At 46.7% G+C, this 20683-nt stretch overlaps 1 long non-coding RNA gene across 2 annotated transcripts in view; it reads left to right on the forward strand.

Moving 5' to 3' along the window:
• The window catches only part of LOC142848769 (uncharacterized), a 62180-nt gene that overhangs the window by 33077 nt on the left and 8420 nt on the right, over positions 1-20683 (forward strand). For both annotated transcript variants that reach the window (XR_012910470.1, XR_012910471.1), the window contains exons 2-5: positions 5791-6145; positions 8930-9064; positions 16685-16841; positions 18379-18513. This is a non-coding gene — a long non-coding RNA (uncharacterized LOC142848769). The remainder of the gene's footprint in view (positions 1-5790; positions 6146-8929; positions 9065-16684; positions 16842-18378; positions 18514-20683) is intronic.

Raw genomic sequence — 20683 nt, forward strand, 5'->3', positions numbered from 1 at the left:
CACGCTTCTTTCTCTTGGGCAGGTGCCACTCCTTGTTAGCAGTTCTCCTTGGCAGGTCTCCCGAGACTGGCATCTCCAGCATCCTGGGGTCTCCGAGGCTTCACTTCCATAGCTTCACACAATGAATGGCCTCTCTAGCCTTCCACCCAGGGACACCCCGACCATGTTTGGCCTCATTAGCCTTCCTTAGCCGCGAGGGAAGATTCTACAATCCTTTTCTTATATCCTTTGAGGCAGCGCAGTAACACACAAGCACAAGCAAGCTCATGCAAATGCACAAGGAATAAGCAAAATTGGCCAAGACAACCTGTCAGTGAACCAAAACCATGGTAACCAATGACGCCCACTCCTAGTTAATCACAACATGCCAGCAGTGACTGCCAGTTTCCAAAGGGCCAACCAAAAACGGTCCTGTGGCAGCTTAATTTCCCTAACTCTATAAAAAAAAAACCAACCTTTTTACAATAAAGAGCTTCTGTATTGGAATCTCCTGGACTCGTGCTCCGTGTCTTCTTACCTCCTGCTCCCTCGCCCCCCGGAAAAGGAAAAGGGGACTGCACACAGGCGAGCAGCAATAAACCAGCAAAAACTACACTGGCTCCCGACATGGATGGACCTTTTACTTTTGCTCTCTTTTTGGGTCCTCCTTACACTCTTCTGGGCATTTTTCTTCCTTGCATGTTGCTCCAGATACCTTCTCTGCTGGTGTCTTGGGTTCGCCCCCTTTGGCTGTTTTGGGTGAGTTGACCCCTATTCTCATTTTCCAAGCCTTTGGTGAGTTGGGGCTTTCTTTTCTATCCTTACATTTTCTTTTCTTTCTCCTGTTTGTCTGCCTGGTTTGTCTTGACTCGGTTCGTCCAGGTACCTCCACACAAGGGCTGACCACCCACGAGGGTAGAACCAAGAAAGGCCCACGACAGGTCCTTTTCACTTGGAGACACTGAGCATATGGCAGTGGCCTAACCGCGGAAGTCCCTCACTATAAACAGCACACTGGGTCCACAAATACTGATTTCTCTTTCTCTTCTGTCCTTGTCCTTGCATGGACTCCCTCGGCCTGAGAGCAACTGACGACTTTTGCCCAGGGCCTCTTTCCGGGATTGTCCGAAGGCTTTTTTGCTTTACAGGGAGTCCCAACTGCTCTTCTGAGTACAAACCGTTGGACTTCCTCTTCTAGTCTCTCTTTTCAACCAATCCAGTTTTACTTCCTCTAGCCTGACCTGGAGCTGAGCACAGGGACCGAGATGCAGGGGCTGTTCGTCCTCCACGTGTTAGGCCAGCTTCTGGGGACGGTCTATGAAAATACACCACTTGCTGCCCTTCAGGCCTGTCAGCAGTTGCTCGTGGTACTTAGTGTACTCCTGATCCAGGAGTTATTCATAAGGAAAGGGCCTATACCCAACCAAATTCTGGATCAGTACAACTAGGGGAGTCATGGGCGGTCCTTAGCAGAAGCTTTACCTGGTTTACCCTTACCCAGCTATAAACATTTAACTAGAACTTATACCACATCTGCTCCATTGGCCCCTTTGGGGCCTCTGAATAAGGCAGGCATAAACCCTAGAGGATTGGTTCCCAATGCACTTTGGCAGATGGATATCACTCATTATGCCTCATTTGGTAAGCTTAAGTGTATACATGTAATTATTGACACCCATTCCTCTTGTGTGTGTGCATTTACCCAAACAGGAGAGAAGGCTACAGAAGCTATCAAGGTACTAAAGACAGCCATGTTTGTTATGGCGGTACCCTGGGCAATAAAAACTGACAATGGTCCAGCATATGACTCTCAAACCGTTAAGGACTTCTTACAGAGCTGGAAAATCAAACACCCAACAGGGATTCCCTATAATGCCCAAGGCCAGGCTATTGTAGAAAGAACAAACTGCTCTCCTTTTGGAGAGCAGAAAATATAAAGGATCCTCCCCAATCCTTGGTGGAGGTCCTCTTCAAAAAAAAATTCTTGGTCTTTGATAAGGAGAACCTTAACCCTGCTTATAAACACTGGGTTGTTTGTTGCTAGGGAAAAAGGAATTTATTCATTTGGATGACAGCACCCTTGGCTAATGATTGGATAAGCCCTAACCAATTTTTCTACCATAATGGAACCTTTAAGGGCGATAAATCATTTTTGGACACTGTCCAAATAACACCAAAAACTAATTTTACTTTCAAAGGCACGCCCAACGGTGTCAATCTCCCCTTCTTCCTTTTACTAACCAATGCTAATATAGCAGCTAGAAACTGTACAAGAAGCTTCTGCGGGGTCTGGAGAGATGGCTTGGTGGTTAAGAGCATTGCCTGCTCTTCCAAAGGTTCTGAGTTCAATTCCTAGCAACCACATGGTGTCTCACAACCATCTGTAATAAGGTCTGGTACCCTTGTATACATAATAAATAAATAAATAAATAAACAAATAATAAAAGAAGCCTCTGCATGCTGGGTGCCTGCTGGAATCCTAAAGAAGCCCCTCGTATGGTCTTGGTACATATTCTTACATTCTTATGGGTGCATCACCAATGTTACCCATTATCACAAGGTAGAACTTATGAGTCCCACTAGAATAAAGAGAGACTTTGGAATAACTACAGCAATCAGCACAGCCATCTTGCTTGTGGTAGCTTGTGGAGGAGCAGTCGTTTATGGCCTCTCTTATTCATTCAACAGGAGCCATGGCCAATGCCTTAAACACAGCCACAGAACTATCAGCTGCAACCCTCAGCTCACTTCCACTTCCTGGTGCTCCTTTTCTCCTCAGACTGTATGGTTTGCATTTTTCCTTGCTCAGCTTGCTGCTCTTCATTATAGATCTGTGTAAGAGTAGCCACCAATAACCTGGCAACACAGTCGATATTAGCCTGTTTTGGAATCTCCTCTGCCAATGCCATCCCAAACTTCAATTTAGCCTCAGGCAGATTTTTTGGGCAAGGGCAAAAATCAGCCACATTCTTTGACAAACATCACAAGAATGGTCTCTAGGCCACTTACTAATGTTCTTCCTCTCTGAAATTTCTTGAGTTGGGCCCCCACAATTCAAATTACCCTCCTCAACGAGCAGTGGCGGTGGATGTCTTTAGTCGCAGCACTAGGGAGGCAGAGGTGGGCAGATTTCTGTGAGTCCGAGGCCAGCCTGCTCTACAGAGTGAGTTCCAGGACAGCCAGGGCTACTCTGAGAAACCCTGTCTCAAAAAACCAAAAACCAACACATTAAAACAAACAAACAAAGACTGAATACGGATCGCAGTCTCCAAAGTGGCTTCCACTGTTGAAAACTGGGTGGGAGACAGGTAACATGGAGAAATCAGCTGTATCAAGAAATAACAGTTGTTTAAATATAAAGCTCTTGAAAACCCTTCAACTGTATTGTTTTACATTGGCGTGTGCAGCAAAGTGTCCTGTCACGTCCACGGAACTTGGCATTCTTTGGCACATGAACCAAGGGTGTCTTCGTTAGGGTTTCTATTGCTGTGGTAAAACACCATGGGCAGAAGCAACTTGGGAAGAAAAGTGTTTGTTTCAGCCTCCACCTCTCAGGTCACACCCATCCCTGATGGAAGTCAGGTGAGGAACCCAAGGCAGGAACTGAAGCGCTAGTCGTGAAGGGTGCTGCTTACTGGCTTGCTCTCCATGGCTTGCTCAGCCTATTTTTTGCAAACCCCAGAACTGCCCGCCCAGGGAACTATCATTAATCATTAATCATCTATTATTAATCTAGAAAGCACCCTTCAGACTTGCCTATCAGGCAATCTGATGGAAGGATTTTCTCAGTTAAGATTCCCCCTTTTCCAGAAACGTCTAAGTTTGCATAGACAGTGACCAGCTGTCAAGAACACTCCCCAATCTGGGTGCTCTCATGTCCATGTAAGAGGGTCCTAAGGCATCACATGGTTCCAGAAGTTCCTTGTCTTGTACTCATTTCTCCATTTCTTTCTGCCTTCAGATAGTGGTTATACCCAAGAAACCACAACCCTCCAGGTGGTGCTCTCCCTTCCAAGAAATCCCCCTCAGGTCTGACTTCCGCTTCAGGAAGCAGAAGTACTGACTGAAAAAAAAAAGGCAGCTTCCTGTTGCAGGGTCTTCTGGTCTGGGGCTGCAGCCACACTGCAGACTTTTTCTAGGACTTTTGGTTGTGTGCTAAAGGAGAACTGAGCCAAATGGTCTAATGTTCCTAGCCTTTTGTTTTGTGTAGCTTTTATAGTTATTGCTTTGAGAATGAGGAGCAGAAAACACAGAACAGGGAACCAGACCTCACCAAACTCTAAACACCCTGGGAGGGGGTGATGGGGGAAAGTGAGCATTGATGCTTTATTATTGTTAATATTATTGTTTGAGTGAGAGTCTCATTCTGTAGCCCAGGTTTATCTTGATGATGCTCCTGCCTCAGCCTTCCTGTGCTAGGATTCTAGATGTGAGCAACCATGCCTGGTGCTCTCTCCTCTCCTCTCCTTTCCTCTCCTCTCTTCTCTCCACCCCTCTGCTCCTCTCCCCTCTCCTCTCGTTTACCTCCCCCTTGCTTTTCTGTTTTGAAACAGGGTCTCCTGTAGTCTATGCTGGCTCCAAATTCATTTTTAGCCATAACTGGCCTTGGATTTCGGATTCTCCTGGCTCTTTCCATGTGCTGGAATTGAAGGCATGTGCCACCATACCCAATTCATCTGCTATTTTCTTTTAAATTTTTATTTCATCAGGTTAATATATGTATAGAGTTAAAAAAAAAGAACTACCTCAAGACACATAGTAAAGATAGTATTATTATCTCCCAAGCTTCTGGTCTCCTAGGACAATTCTTTCAACTACTTCTGACAATATCTATTCTCACATTTCTAAGGAATATTCTTATGCTAGTTTTGGAGGAGGCATAGAATGTGCACATGCTCGTTTGTGTGTCCATGTAGGTACAGTGTGAGTGGGTGTGTGTGTGCATGCAGGTACAATGTGAGTATGTGTGTGCATGCATAGGGAAGCCAGAGGTTAATGTCAGCTCTCGTCCTCAGTCACCGCCCACTTTCTGTTTCTTAAGACAGGGTCTCTGACTGACCTGGAGCTCGCTGATTTGGCAGACTGGCTGACCGGCCAACTCTAGGGATCCAGCTGCCTCTCCCTTCCCAGAGCTGGGGTACACGCTGCTCTACTATGGGGTTCTAGGGATTCCAATTGGCCTTTTGGTTGTGTCGTAAGTGCTTCAGAGACTGAGCCATCTCCAAACTCCCTAATATTTTTTTCTTATTCAGTGGCTTTCTATTATTTAACTTGATTGTGTGGCTGTTTTCCCCTGTTCCATAAATACACACAGACACACTTCCTTTCTACCCACTGTAATTGTTTTATAGTTTCTGCCTTGTTAATCAATGTTGACTTGATAATCATTATATGGCTATGATATCAAGCTGAGTCATGCGGTGTATGCTATGATTGTATTTGTATGACTTTTGCTTTCCCAGGGGTTCATAGTTACTTTGATTCTCACGTCCTTCACTTTCCTCTTTGCTTATGTATTTATTGAGACAGAATCGTAATGACACAGCCCAAGGTGATTTCAAACTTGAGATCCTCCTGTGTAAGCCTCCTAAGCACTGCCCGTTCAGTATGGTACTCTTTTCAAAGTGTTTATGGCAAGTGCGTAGCTCTCTGGTGAGGGTCCATCCCAAGCTATACGTCCCCAATTATCCTTATTATTGCTGTGTAATCTTTTCCCTTCTCAGAAACCAAGAGCCCAAGGAAAAACTCCAGCCGAAGTATTACAGAAAACGTTCACATATATCTCTACAACTGCAGCTTTCTCTTTCTCAGGAATTGGGGACTAGAAAGAGGCCAGTGAGATGTGGAGCGACCCGAGAGGAAGCAGCAAAAGCTAAGAAGTAGGAAGTAGAACACGGGAAACATTCTCTGATGACCCAAGATGGGGAGCTGAGTGGTCTCAGCCAGCCAACTGTGTCCTCTGCCCTACTGCTGATGAACAAGTTATACTGTGACTCACCCGAACATTTGGTGTGGAAATAAAAACTTGAAGATCAGAGTTCTCTATACAGAATGGATGGGAAGGCCACCAGGGCGCATAAACTGTGATTGGAACAATTGTGTTTGCAGTTCTCTGAGGGTATCAATTACTGTGTTTCCCATAATTCTCCACGAGTTCCCTCATTGGGTAAGTTTATTGGTATCCACGCCTGTCTCTGTTAGTTTTCCTGCAGTACCTGGTAATCCTTGAATATTCGCTCTTGTCTCTTTTGGTACTGGAGACTGAATTTACGACTTCACCAATCCTGCCCCTTACCTTGCCATGCCCTTTCCCCAACTACAAAAGTTGTAAAATAGGCACTAAAAATTACAACATGTGGAGAAAAGAAACTCCAGTCTAAGGGTAGACTGGCAACTTTGTGGATGGAGCCCAGTTCATGCTTCTTAGCTATGCTGCAAGGAAAACAAATGAGGCTTTTAAATATTCTGTTTCCTCTTATCCTTCCCTACCCTTCCTCTTTTCCCTTTAAACAAAATTTGCATTTTATTTAGATGAAATAAATGCGGTTCTAATTTTCTTTACCAGACTCAACAGCAATATTTTGGGTGTTATATATTTCTCTCTTTATTATTGTTTGGCCGGGATCTTTACCCCAGCCTCTTAGCATCCAAATATGCAAGGAAAAAATGTTTAGTTAAAAACATCACCTCAGCCCCTAACATCCTTATCCAAAAAGCCTGGAATGTTTAGCTGGGAGCTTCACCCCAGCTCCTAGCATAAGCTGCCTCCCCTGGGAGTTGCCTCAGTCCACACTCCACCTAAAAAAGCCTGCCAAAAGGTGAGTCCTCCCCAGGGAAGGTCAAGACCACCCCCACAGGCTATTTAAACTGCCCCCCAGAGAATGAACACATGGTCTCCCAGTTTTCTGTGGTCTTTCAGTACTCTGTTCCCCTCTCCATGTTTTCCTGGGGGGCCACCCGGGAGTATTGCCATCCATTAAACCTGGGTGTTTTCTAATTTGGTCTGATTGGGATTATTGCGTTGGTGGAGAGGTTTGTCAGCTAAGGAAAAATACTTAACAGGAAGTGTCGCTGGAGTTTATTCCCACTACTTCAAGTCTCACAGGAGTGACACCCAAATCACCCTGTCAGGTCAGCTCCAGAGTTGCTTAGTGGTGTTTCTAGACGTGTCAGTCACCAGTATGAGGATCGAATCTGGGAATTACTCTCCTCAGGGTCCATCTCAGGGTCTGTGGGACTTCCTCCTGATTCATTCCCTCTCCATTCCCAATGCTGACAAAACTCTTCATGTGCTGCCTGTCCCCATGTCTGTTCCCTACTACTGCAGGCTAGACACACAGAGTGGACGCTTATCTCCACAGTTTAGTTTGGTGTAGGAAGCAGAGGAGGGAGTAGGAAAACAATATGGTCCATGTGAACTGGAAATTTGACAATATGGTAGATCTTAAAGTTCTCATACACAGTAGGTGCTGGTGTGAGATGACCGGTATGTTCACGAGCTTAGTAGTCGCTCACGATATATAGATAAATACTTTTTACAACACCTGTGCGTTTTGAAACGAATCTACTTCAATAAAGCTTGGGCAAGAGGACTATGGGACACAAGTAAGACGAGCTGTAAGGTGACAAATTCTAGGCCGAGGATAGTTCGTGCTGGGTGAGGTCATTGCTTGAGGCCCCGGGAGGAAGCAGGCTGAGGCTTGGAAAGAGAGGCCAAGTTAAGCTTCCCTCATAGGTCGCCGGAGAAAGGGTCAGACGGGCATGCAGGATGTGGGGAAGATGGTCCTGACGAAGGAAACTCTTCACTGAAATACTAACCCGTGGAGGTGATCGCACACACGGGCTGGAGGGTTGGGAGTTTGAGACTAGCCTGCCTTATAAACAAACACCCTGTTTCAATAAAATAAAATGAAACAGACAAGAACTAAATACCAGCCTGGCCTACACAAGGAGTTCAGGGCCAGTCATGACTGTATAGCAAGATCCTGTCTCAAGCAAAAACAAGACAAAACCTAAATTCAATAAAATTTAATCTAAAATTTGGATTTATTCTCTCTAGTCAAACTAATATTCTTAAATATCATGATTTACACTGCTCAAAACTCAGTAATGATACCACATGGCCTGTGTGATAAAATTAAAATTTCTCTACTCACTGTTCAAAGTCCTTAGCAATCTGATTTCTCTAATGCCTACGTGACAGAGGGGCTGTCTCCCACTGTGACCTCTTCCTAACCGTGGCTCCAACTGAACATCTCTTATTGTCTATATTCTGCACCCCTTTCCCTTCCCTCTGCTCCCCTTCCCTTCCCTCCTCTCTCTTTCCCTTTCTTCCCATCCCCTTTCCTTCCTTCTCCTCTCCTCTCCTCCCCTCCCTTCTCCTCTCCTGCCCTCCCCTTCTCTCTCTCCCCTCCCCTCTCCTCCCCTTTCCTCTCCTTCCCTTCCCTCTCCTCTCCTCCCCTCCCCTCTTTTTCTTCCCACTTCTCCTCTTCCCTCTTCTCCCCTCCTCTCCCCTCCCCTTTCATTCACTCTCCTCTCCTCCCCTCCTCTCTTTTTCTCCCCACTTCTCCTCTTCCCTCTCCTCCCCTTTCCTCTCCTTCCCTTCCCTCTCCTCTCCTCCCCTCCCCTCTTTTTCTTCCCACTTCTCCTCTTCCCTCTTCTCCCCTCCTCTCCCCTCCCCTTTCATTCACTCTCCTCTCCTCCCCTCCTCTCTTTTTCTCCCCACTTCTCCTCTTCCCTCTCCTCCCCTTTCCTCTCCTTCCCTTCCCTCTCCTCTCCTCCCCTCCTCTCTTTTTTCCCCACTTCTCCTCTTCCCTCTTCTCCCCTCCCCTCTCTTTTTCTCCCCACTTCTCCTCTTCCCTCTTCTCCCCTCCCCTTCCCTTCCCTCTCCTCCCTTCCATCACTCTGTTTGATTTGCACTCATATCATAACTTCTCAAACATTTACTTAGATCTTCAAGAGGATGAATTCAGAAGAGAACAGAACCCTCGTGACTCTGAAACGACACTGCCTATGCCACATGGCATAGGCAACTCAAGACAATGTGGTAAAAGTAAGACAGGTGACAGTCCTCAACTTGACTAGGGTAAGCTACTGCCCAAAAGCCCCTCCCCCCACCCAGTCTTCTTTCACCCCAAAAGGAGGCTCAAAATCACAGGAAGGGTCAATTGGGCATGGTGGGGGTTAGCTGGGCATGGTGGGGGTCAGCTGGGCATGGGGGGTCATCTGGGCATGGTGGGGGTCATCTGGGCATAGTGGAGGTCAGCTGGGCATGGTGGAGGTCAGCTGGGCATGGGGGCGTCAGCTGGGCATGGGGGGTCATCTGGGCATGGTGGGGGTCATCTGGGCATGGTGGAGGTCAGCTGGGCATGGGGGGGTCAGCTGGGCATGGTGGGGGTCATCTGGGCATGGTGGAGGTCAGCTGGGCATGGTGGGGGTCATCTGGGCATGGTGGGGGTCATCTGGGCATAGTGGAGGTCAGCTGGGCATGGTGGGGGTCATCTGGGCATAGTGGAAGTCAGCTGGGCGTGGTGGGGATTGGTTGGACGTGGTGGGGGTCAGCTGGGCATGGTGGGGGTCAGCTGGGCATGGTGGAGGTCAGCTGGGCATGGTGGGGGTCAGCTGGGCATAATAGGGGTCAGCTGGGCATGGTGGAGATCAGCTGGGCATGGTGGAGGTCAGCTGGATGTGGTAAGGGTTAGCTGGGTGCATGCCTTTAACCCCTGCACTTTGGAGGCTGAGGCAGGTGGATCTCTGTGAGTTTGAGGCCAAAGTGGTCAACACAGAGAGGTCCTGCCTAAAAATAAAAGTTAAAAGCAAGGTTAAAGCCTGGTAGAAAAGAATGTGTAGGAAGCATTAGTTTTCATCTCTGATTCAATATTTTGCAATTCCATGGCACTGTGACCACTTAAAAATTAAGGCATTGTTAATATGTTCCATTCGGAAGCACTGCATACTTACAGAGTTGAGCATAGTGGCTCACACCCGTGATCCCAGCATGCCAGCAGCTGAGACAGGATGATTAGGAGTGTCAGGCTGTGCATGGGACTGAGCTAGGCCCTCTGCATATGGGAGACGGTTGTGCAGCTTGGTCTGTTTAAGGAGCCCCTGGCAGTGGGATCAGGATCCATCCCTGGAGCATGAACTGGCTTTTCGAAGCACTTCCCTATGGTGGGATGCCTTGCTCAGCTCTGATGCAGAGGAGGGAGCGAGAAAGGCAGAAAGAGTAGTGGTGTGTCGCCATCTGCAGGTTATATTATGAATTACAATTGAGTCCGGTTTGACTTGTTGGCAGTCATTTCAGAAACTTGTTAAGAACTTTAATTTAGAAACGTCAGAGGAAGACCCTAGCTGCTTGTTCTGAAGGAAAGTCCAATCACCCTCTCTTTTTTCAGGACAACGCCTGGTTCCTGTGTGTGGGCCCCCACTAGAGATCCATTGCCCCCAGGAGTCCATCCCAATGGCCTATCAGGCCAGTAGCGTTTTGGTCGATGCTCCAGACGCCCCGGATATGGACTAAAGAGGCATGTTTTTCTTTTTCTTTGCAAACGGCAGGATCGGCAAGTCCTATCGGTAGAGCCCTTGCCTGGGCTTCTTCACAGTGAATCTGTCTGGGTACAGACCACTGGATGGATTCCATATGGGTAAACCAAGACACTCAAGAGTCACCCAGGAAAGCTCTTTTTGGTGACCTAGGAAGGCTGCGACTGTGGCGGCCCGTGTGAGTGGTGTTATTAGACCTATCCCACTATTCAGATTTCTCAGGCTAGCTGGGTGTGGTGGTCCACACCTTTCATCCCAGCACTGGGCAGGCGGAAGGAGGCAGCTGGGAACTGGGCACAAGCATAGACTATGAGGTGGCATCCTACTGCAGGAAGACAAATCCCAAAGACAAAAATCCTCCCAGAGGGCATTAGTGACAGAGTCGGGAGAGTTAACAAAGCTCGGTTGAAACTGTGCATATGTGAATTATGAAGGGGGTTTGGGGGGGCTTGTCAAAATATGTTGGGACCATTTGGAGTCCTGGCCTCCAGCTGCTCTTCCCTGCTAGAGATCTTTACTTTCCTTCTGATTTGAGTTACTGAAAGCTGTGTCAAAGTTGTTTACCAGCTCTGCTTCGCGAGCACGTGTTGCCTTGGCCTTGAGGATCAGAGGATAAGGTTTTCACCTGTTGGCCCACCTGACTGTTGGGTATATAAGCCTCCATGGTGCTATTGAAAATAAGGCTTCTTACCAGTGTTTCTGTCTCTCTGTGTGTGTCTTTGTATGTTTCAACCTCCAGCCCCTTGTCTGAAGCTCAGAAGCTCGCAAACTGTATGGTAGCGCATAGAACACAGACAGATGTTGTGCGTGCAAAAATACACACAGCAGAAAAGTTATTTTTAGGTGTACAGGTCTGTGATATGAAATCCACTCACATGGCCGAAGACCTCTTCATATAGCAAAGCTGATATTTTGCGCCTATTGACCTTCCCTTCCACGCCCTCCCAGGCCCTGACAACTAGCATTCCATCCCATTTCAATTATAATTCTCATACAGCTGGCTGTAGCGGTGCGTGCCTTTAATTATAGTACTTAGGAGGCAGAGGCGGGTGGATCTCTGGGAGTTCAAGGCCAGTCAGGTCAACGTGGTAAGTTCTAGGACAGTCAGAGCTACTAGTGAGACTCTGTCTCAAAAAGACAACAAACAAAACGAAAACAACAACAAAAAAAACCAAAATCAAACAATTACAGTTCTGTGTATTTATTTATTTATGTGGGTGTGTGGTACAGGTGTGTGCAGGAGTGTGTGTGAGGGAGAGGGCGTGTGAAGAGGCTGGAACAGAGTGTCCAGGTCATCCTTTGATTCTTCTCCTTACTGCCTTCCAACTGGGCCTTTCACCATGGCGGTTTGAATAACGTGTCTCCCACAGTCTCCAGCGTTTGAATGCGTGGTCCCCAATTGCTCGCACTGTTGGGGGAGGCTGAGGAGAGATGGTCTTGCTGGAGGCAGTGTATCCCGCCTGCATCTCACACTTAGTGGCATTTTACACCTTCCAGTGTGTAAGGTGTGTGCCTTCTTGGTGTAGTGCAAAGTGTACCATCTACTATGTGTATTACGGTACTACACGTATAGTGTGGCGCCTGCACTACGAGACCATTCACCAGCCGGGCAAGGGCCTGGAGATTTAAACACACAAAGACGCACAGAGACATGGGTCATCCTTGAAACAAGAATGTCAATTTTATTGTGTACCAGAGGGGCTTCTATATGGATCCTTAACTGATAGCTACACCCCAGCCAAACCCACCATAAACCACTCCTCGGCCATCAGGAACTCCTGAGGGTCTCGTGCTCAGAGCAGCTGCAAACCCAGGAAAACAAGGTGTTTTGCTCAGAGCAGCTGCAAGCCTAACAAATTGGTTACAGGAAATTCAGGGCCTATGTCAGCCCCCAACAGCAAAGAATTTTAATTAGTGTTGAAAATGGAATAGCAATGGAACAGCTCTCCTCATGTCTGGCCTTCCGTCTCCTGCTCCAGAGACTTCGCTGTTCATCCATGTTCTGGGCTTTTCTTTTATTATTTATGTACTAATGTCAGTTTTGTTAAAAATCACAGGTAGCCATGTTTTGTTTATGAAGACCTTGCAGATAATGTGTTTAAATAAATGAACGCACAAGCCCTCATATCAAGGCTGGAAAAGGCAACCCAGTAGAAGGAAATAGGTCCCATAAGCAGGCAAAAGAGTCTGAGAAACCCCCATTCCCATTGTTAGGAGCCCAACAAACACCCTAGCTAAGGGACCACAGCATATATATAGAGGGCCCAGGGGAGACCCACGCAGGTTCTGTGAGTGCCACTTCAGTCTCTGTGAGTCCCTATGAGCCCTGCTTATTTGATTCTGTGAGCCGAGTTCTCCTCGTGTCCTTGACCCCTCTGGGTCCTACAATCCTTCCTCCACCTATTCTGCAGAGTTCCCTGAGTTCCGCCTAATCCTTGGCTGGGGAGCTCTGTCTCTGCTCCCATCAGCTGCTGGAGGAAGTCTCTCTGATGATGATTTGGCTAGGCCCTGATCTCGGAGTATAGCAGGATATCATCAGGAATCATTTCATTGACTTTTTTTTTGTCAGTAATGTTTGGTTCTACCCCAGACCCCAGGTCTCTGAGCCGCCTAGCTTCCGGATCCTGGCCATCTAGGCAGTGTCAGGCTCGGGTTTCCTAGCATGGTGAGGACCTCAGCTTAGACCAGCCATTGGTTGGCCCCTCCCACAAGCTCCAAGCCTCCATTGCCACTGCTCATCTTGCAGGCAGGGCAGGTTGGAGGCCATAGACCTTGCGGCTGCCTGGTGTCCCCGTGCCACCGCGGGAAGCCTAGCCTGCTTACAGAAGATGGCTGGTTCAGGCTCTGTATTCTCCCTTACCAGAAGTTCTCTCTAGGGTCAATCTCATAGGTTCCAGAAAGTTTCCACTGCCCTAGGTTTCCATATTGCCCCCCGAATGCCCACCTATTTCAGTCATATCTCCCTACCTCCCTCCCTCCTTCCTTTTCTCCTTCCCTCCCTCCCTCCCCCACCTGACCCCCACCCTCTTTCCCTGCCCACCTGCCCCCAGGCTACCCACAAACTCTATTCTATTCCTGCCTCCCAGTATTATCTATGCATTCCCCATAAAACTCTCCATTTTATTTAACTTCTCTGCATCTGTCTCTTTTGACTCGTGGTTTCTCTTTGTATCCCTGGGCATCCCGAAACTCACTCTATAGTCCCGGCTCACCTCGAAATCAGAGATCCGCCTACCTCTGCCTCCTATTAAAGGCATGCACCACCACCACCACCGCCACCACCCGGCCCATGCTGGATTTTAACTGGCTTGATCTACAGCTCTCGTGGAGGCAGCCACCACTACTGGGGGTTCATGAGTGCAATGTCTGTATCATGTCCGTAGATAGCGTTTCACAGCCTTCATCCTCATCTTCCAGCTCTTGCATCCTTTCTGTTCCCTCTCCCAGGATGCTCCCACAGCCTTTCCCAGGGTACGTGGGAGCGGAAGAGTGGAATGATAAAGATGTCCCATGTAAGGCCAAACAGAGTCATTTGTCCTTAGCTCAAGTAATGTTTAAATAAGCTGTCATATTTCATTGCCAAAGTTTGACAAATAAAATGTCTCTGAGCCAAGCTTGGTGGTGTCAGCCTATATCTTAGGTACTCAAGAAGCTGAGGCAAGAAGATCACAGTTCAAATATTGCCTCAGCTACAGAATATGTTCAAGACTAGCCTGGGAAACGTAGTGAGATTCCACCTGAAAATAAAAAGTGGGAAAGAGAACTGGGGGTGGGCAGAATGCTTTCCTAGCATGTGCAGGACCCTCACAGTCCAAACTGAGAGAGAGAGAGAGACAGAGAGAGAAAGAGAGACAGAGAGAGACAGAGACAGAGAGACACACAGAGAGAGACAGAGAGAGACAGAGAGACAGAGAGAGACAGAGAGACGGAGAGAGACAGAGAGAAAGCCAGGTATAATATCAAGAATTTGTCATCTCAGTGCTGGAAAGATGGAGGCTGAGATCCCTGTTGTCCACTGGCCAGCCAGCCTAGCCTACTTGGTGAGTCCTAGGCTAGTGAGAGACCCTGTCTGTACTGTGCCTGAGGAAGAAGACTCAAGGTTGTCTTCTGACCTCCACATACAAACATGCATGCAACCCCCACTCCTACATGTAGAGGTAGAGAAACGCAAGCGGACTAACATCTGACAGGCTGCACAGTCCATCACGGAAGAGAGTGCAGAGTGTCCCCAGCCCTCAGACTGAAGCACTGTTGGAGGGCATGGCGATTACCAATCACATGCGGTTAAACTTGCTGTCTGTCCACTGCAGTGCTCTTCCCTTGAGAGCCTTCCTCAGCACTAAAAAGAGGGTTGGCATCTTAGTATTATTACAGCATTGAATGAAGTGTTACCCGATTTACCAGGCAAATTGTTCAAGCCGCGTCCTGAAGCTTCAGCCAACACGGTGTCTTACTTTCTGTTCCTGTTGCTGTTGTAAAAGACCCCAATGAAAACTTAGGGAGGGGCTGGAGAGATGGCTCAGCGGTTAAGAGCACTGACTGTTCTTCCAGAGGTCCTGAGTTCAATTCCCAGCAACCACATGGTTACTCACCACCACCTGTAATGAGATTGGCGCCCTCTTCTGGCCTGCAGTCATACAAGCAGACAGAACACTGTATACACGATAAATAAATATTTATATATTAAAAAAAAAACTTGGGGAGAGAGCGTTTGTCCGGCCCACAGTTCCAGGCTGTAGGTCCATTACTGCAGGGAAGTTTACTGCAGGAAAGTCAAGGCGGCAAGTCTCATCATATCCACCCACAGCCAAAAGCGGAGAGCTATGAATGAGGGCATGCATGATGGGGCTCAGTTTGCTTCCTCTACTTGTATATAGTCCCGAAGCCCCTGCCTAGGGAAAGGAGCCTCTCACAGTGGGCAAGGCTTCCTATCTCAATTAATATAGTAAAAAAATGCTTATGGATATGCTCAGAAGCCTAAATCCCTGGAGACCTTTTGTGTCAAGTTGGCAACGAAACCTCACCAACACACTTGCTAAATATAGAATCCTAGCTGGTGCACTGTGAGAGCTCTCTCTCTCTTTCTCTCTCTCTCTCTCTCTCTCTCTCTCTCTCTCTCTCTCTCTCTCTCTCTGTCTCTCTGTCTCCCTGTCTCTGTCTGTCTCTGTCTCTCTGACTCTCTCTGTGTTTATATGTGTGTGTAGATATGGAACCTCATATCTTGTACTTACAAACAAACACTCTACCACAACTTACTACCCAACTCTTTTTAAATCTACTTCCATATGCTTTTTTTTCCAGGTTTATAGTTGCTCATTAGCAAAACCATGCTTTCTCGTGTGTATGTATAAGAAAACTAGGGTGCAAATGTTCCATACCTCTTCCCCTGGAACTCACTGGGCTCTGACTCATTTAGAAATAAGGATATGGAAAGGAGTGGATGCCCGGAAAGCGGGCATGCTCTTGCAGGGTGCCGTTATGGAAAGGTTTGCAAGCGAGTCTGCCCATGAGAAGTGCTGCTTCCGTGGGCAGGAAAGGAGAGGCTTGGATCCTCCCACTTCTTGCCAGGGCTCACCCAGCCAGTGTTGCCACGAGAGGGTTGAGGCATCTGTGACGTCTGCATTCCTCAGGTCTGTGGGAACTGGGTGTGTCTCTGTGGTAGGGAGCTTGTCTACTGTGTACAAGACTCTGAATTCCAGCACTGAGAAGAAGGGGCGGGGAGGAGGGATAAGGAGGGAGGGGGAGGAGCAAGCCCAGTCAAGTGAGGACAAAACACAAAGATGAGTCTATATAGGGAGCTCTCACCAGATACTGGATACTCTGGTGCTTAGGTCACGGACTTTCCAGACTTGGGAGCTGCAGTTCAGATGTGGTATGTCTAAGGCGGTTTGTGAGACTGGCCTCAGTGGACTGGGGGGCGGGGACAGCGAGGGCTACAGGTTTGGAGCCTTTTTCTTTTAGATCCAAACTCACTCCAGTGATGAACTCAGTGTTCTCCAGAATTAAACTGATGTTATACTGACATCCGGAGTTTATTTTCTATTTACATTTACTTATTTTTGTGTGCGTGTACGCATAAATATGTGGGTTCAGTTGCCATTGTGCTTGTGCAGAGGTCAAAGGACAACTTGCCAGAACTGACTCTCTCCTTCTCCCACTTAAGTCCCAGGGATTAAGCTCAGGTCTTCAGGTTTGTCAGCAAACACCGCTACCCATGTCACTAGCCCCACTGCTCTGAATTTTGAGAAAGATTGCATCTGTAGTTCAAGCTGGAACTCCTGATTCTTGCCTCCCCATCCCATGCATTGCTGGGATCACAGGTGTGTACCATTACATCTAGCCGTGTCTGCCAAAACAAATGCATTAAAAGCTTGGCACCCAGTGCAGTGGTGTTCAGAGATGGGGCCCGTGGGGCTTTCGATAAGATTGCAAGCACTCTGACACCATCAATGGAGTCATAGCTAGCGGGCTACTGGGAGTGTGTGGAAGAGTTAGGAGGTCAGACCGGCTGTCAGAAGTCTCTGGTGACAGGCCTTGAAGGGTGCACTTTGTGTTATGTGCAGCAAGCTTTTTGTCAGACTATCTTTGGACCGCCAGCCCCTAAATAACGACACAGGGACTTCTTATTAATTTTGAGAGCCTGACCTTAGCTTAGGCTTGTTCTCAACTAGCTCTTATAACTTAAATTAACCTTTTATTGAACTATGTTCTGCCATGTGCCTTTTTTTTAACCTCTCCATTCTGAATGTCCGACTTAAAATTGTGCAGCTGCAACACAATATATATATATATATATATATATATATATATATATATATATATATATATATAGAGAGAGAGAGAGAGAGACTGGTTTAATTTAATAACTTTTTTCTATAATCCAATATCTCTCACAGCATTTATGCTTTGCTCATCAGCATTCAAAAAATTAAAATCAATAAAGTACCATACAGGGTCCAGACAACCTGTATATTTTCCATCTTTATGTGGCTTATTCTTCTGATATTACTTTTTGCTTTCTTTAAAGACTTTATCGTTTTTAAACATTTCTTTTCTGTGACTGTCTATATTCATTTTCTTTTCTTTATTTAATACCTAAGCACATTTTTAAACATATTGTACCCGCTTAGAGAATTTTTTTGGTCTGGACCTGACTTTTTGCATGTCTGCAGCCATGCACTTGTAGTTTTCCCTGACCCTGCTGCAGAGTGCTGCTGGTGGCTGGCTCTGCCCCCTCAGTATAGCCTCATGCTGGTGGGTATTGGCCCCAGAGTTGCATTTACTACCCCAGCTCTGGAAAGTTGCTGAGTCCACCTTCCAGAGTCCCTGTGAGCATCAGCCAACTGTTTTGACTGCGTACAGAGAGGTCCAGGTAGCGGCACTGGCTGGCGTGACTTCTCAGTCTATCTATGTGGTCATGCCCCACTTTGGGCACCAAATGTAGCAAGCTTTCTTGTTGGAATACCTTTGGATCGCCAGCCTCCAAATAATAACACAGAGACTTTGTCTTAATTATGAAAGCTTAGCCTTTTTTTTAGGCTTGTCCCCAACTAGCTCTTATAATGTAAATTAACCTGCTTTTATAAATCTACATTCTGCCACATGACTTTTTTTTTTTTTTAAATCTCCTTCATTCTGTACATCAGATTTGGCTTGTGTCTCACAGGTATCTTTGAGTGCCTAGATTCATTTCCTCTTCCTCTTTCTCCCTGGAAGTCCCGCCTATCCTTTCCTGCCTAGCTATTGGCCATTCAGCTCTTGATTCAACCAGTCAGAAGGTGCCTTGGCCGAGACACATAGTTGCAGTGTACAAAGAGACTATCCCATAACAGCTCTGTCCCTTTCACTTTCTTTCAGATCCCCAGCCACCATGAGGCAAGCCACCACCCAATTGTGTCATGATTGAAGCTTGGCCAAGGGCTAAAAGCAACTGCATGCAAACTTCTGGAACTGTGAGCCAAGTAAACGGACCCTCTTTTTAAGTTGTCTTAGGTACATTGTCACGGCAATGGAAAGAGTACTAACCCACATTGACCGAGTGGAGTGGGCAGACACTAAACCTGGGTATAGAACCAGGAGGCTAGGAAGGGGAGGGGCAGAGGAGCTGAAGTCAGTGGTACCAGAAACATGTTTGTCTTCTACCATGCTGCATGTGATGAGGTAATGGGTTAGTGAATCTGGAAAATGCTCTTTTCTGAGTTTTACATTTTCCTAAGGCTCCTGTTGGAAAGTGATCTCCATCATGGCAGAAGTTTTGTCAGCTGAGTCCTCTAGGCCCACCACAGGCCATAACAAGGGCTCTGTGTGAGTTTACTGAATGAATGCTCAGAATGTTCAAAAGCAACCAGAGAAATGAAGCATTTGTTCTTTGTGGGCCTGGGGGCTGGCTCTGTGGTAAAGTGAGTTCTGAGCATGGTTTCTACCTGCAGTACCAAAATCTAAAAATACATTTGAGATAATGAGAGGTGGTGAGATGGTTCAGTGGGTAAACATGCCTGCCACCAAACCTTATGACCTCAATTTAATCCCTGGGACCCACACAGAAGGAGAGAACGGACTCCCTCAAGTTATCCTTTGTCCTCTACACATGAGCCATGCACATGGTACCCAGGAATATACACAAAGATAAACTAAAATTTAGTAAAATAAATTCCAAAGGAAGTTGGGTAAATCCTTCACCAAGTAAAAGCTTGTGTTCTGCAAGCATGAGGACCGGAGTTTGAATCCCCAGCACCCACATAAATAGCTGTCTCTAGGGGCCAGAGACGGGCAGATCTAGAGAGCTTGTGTCTAAGTCACACTAGCTGGACTGTGACTTCCTGATTCATAGAGAGACCCTGTGTTGAGAGAGGGTTGTAGGAGAGTGTTAGAGAAAGATGTCATAGAAAAGAATAAGTACTCTGACATTCATCTCAATAAGGTAGAGCAGAGTCACAGATGGCAGAAGACAGGTGATCACGGATATACATCACCAGCATGGTTTACAGAGAAGACCCAGTGCCTCTGCCTGGCTCTGTTTTCTGTTATCAAAAATAGAGAAACAGCTGAGACTGAAAGCAGCTATGATTTCATTTCCCCTTCAGGGTTGGGGATTGAACCCAGGGCCTTGTCTACTAACTAAATACCCCACTGCTGCGCCACCTTCCTGGGCCTTCATTTCACCCTCTAGGCCCATCAATGAAATATCCCCCTACTCACCATTGGTAAAGATTTAGTGGGTTCTAATTAATGTTTTAGAGCAATGGTTCTCAACCTTCCTAATGCTGCCACCCTTTAATATTGTTCCCCATGTTGTGGTGATTGTTGCAGAATATTTGTTTACACTGTAAAGATTTGTCTCTGCCTAAGACACTTTCTGATTGGTTTTAATAAAGAGCTCAATGTCCAATAGCTAGGCAGAGGAGAATAGGTGGGACTTCCCAGTAGAGAGAGGAACTGAGAGGGAAGAAGAATCTAAGTGCATAGGAGTCGCCAGCAAGACATGGAGAGGAAGCAGGAGGTGCAAGCTGGAAGAGAGGTAACACCTTGTGGCAGAAGATAAGTTAATATAAATGGGTTAATTTAAGTTATAAGAGCTAGTTGAGACAAGCTTGAGCTAAAGGCTACGCTTTCATAAACAACAATAAGTTTCCATGTTGTTGTTTGAGGACTGGCGGTCCAAAGATAGTCTGGCAAGAAAACTTGTTGCGGGTGGTCTCTAACTGAAGATGGAAATCCCACACTAGCTCAGAATTGAGTATAATAAAGGATTATTTATTTAGAGGTAGACTCACCGATCACAGTCCTCTGCTCAAATGGGGAAGAGCATCTAAATCCAGAGGGAGCACATACTAGGCCACACCCAAGTGGGCAGGTAACTTAAAGGCTACTGGCTGAAGGATTTCCTACAGCATCTAACCATGCAATTATTTTCATTGTTACTTCGTAATTGTAATTTTGCTACTGTTATGAATCATATTGTAAGTATTTGATATGTGGCCCCTGTGAAAGTGTCACATGACTACCCCCCAAAGGAGTTGCAACCCACAGGTTGGGAACCACTTCTTTACTGACCCTTGCAGCATACCTTACTGATTATAAAAATATATGGTGATGATATCTATTATTAATTGGATATTTTATTTCATTGGATTTTCATAACTATGTTATGAAGTAATGATAA

The sequence above is a fragment of the Microtus pennsylvanicus genome, chromosome 4, assembly GCF_037038515.1.
Source record: "Microtus pennsylvanicus isolate mMicPen1 chromosome 4, mMicPen1.hap1, whole genome shotgun sequence".
Lineage (NCBI taxonomy): Eukaryota > Metazoa > Chordata > Mammalia > Rodentia > Cricetidae > Microtus > Microtus pennsylvanicus.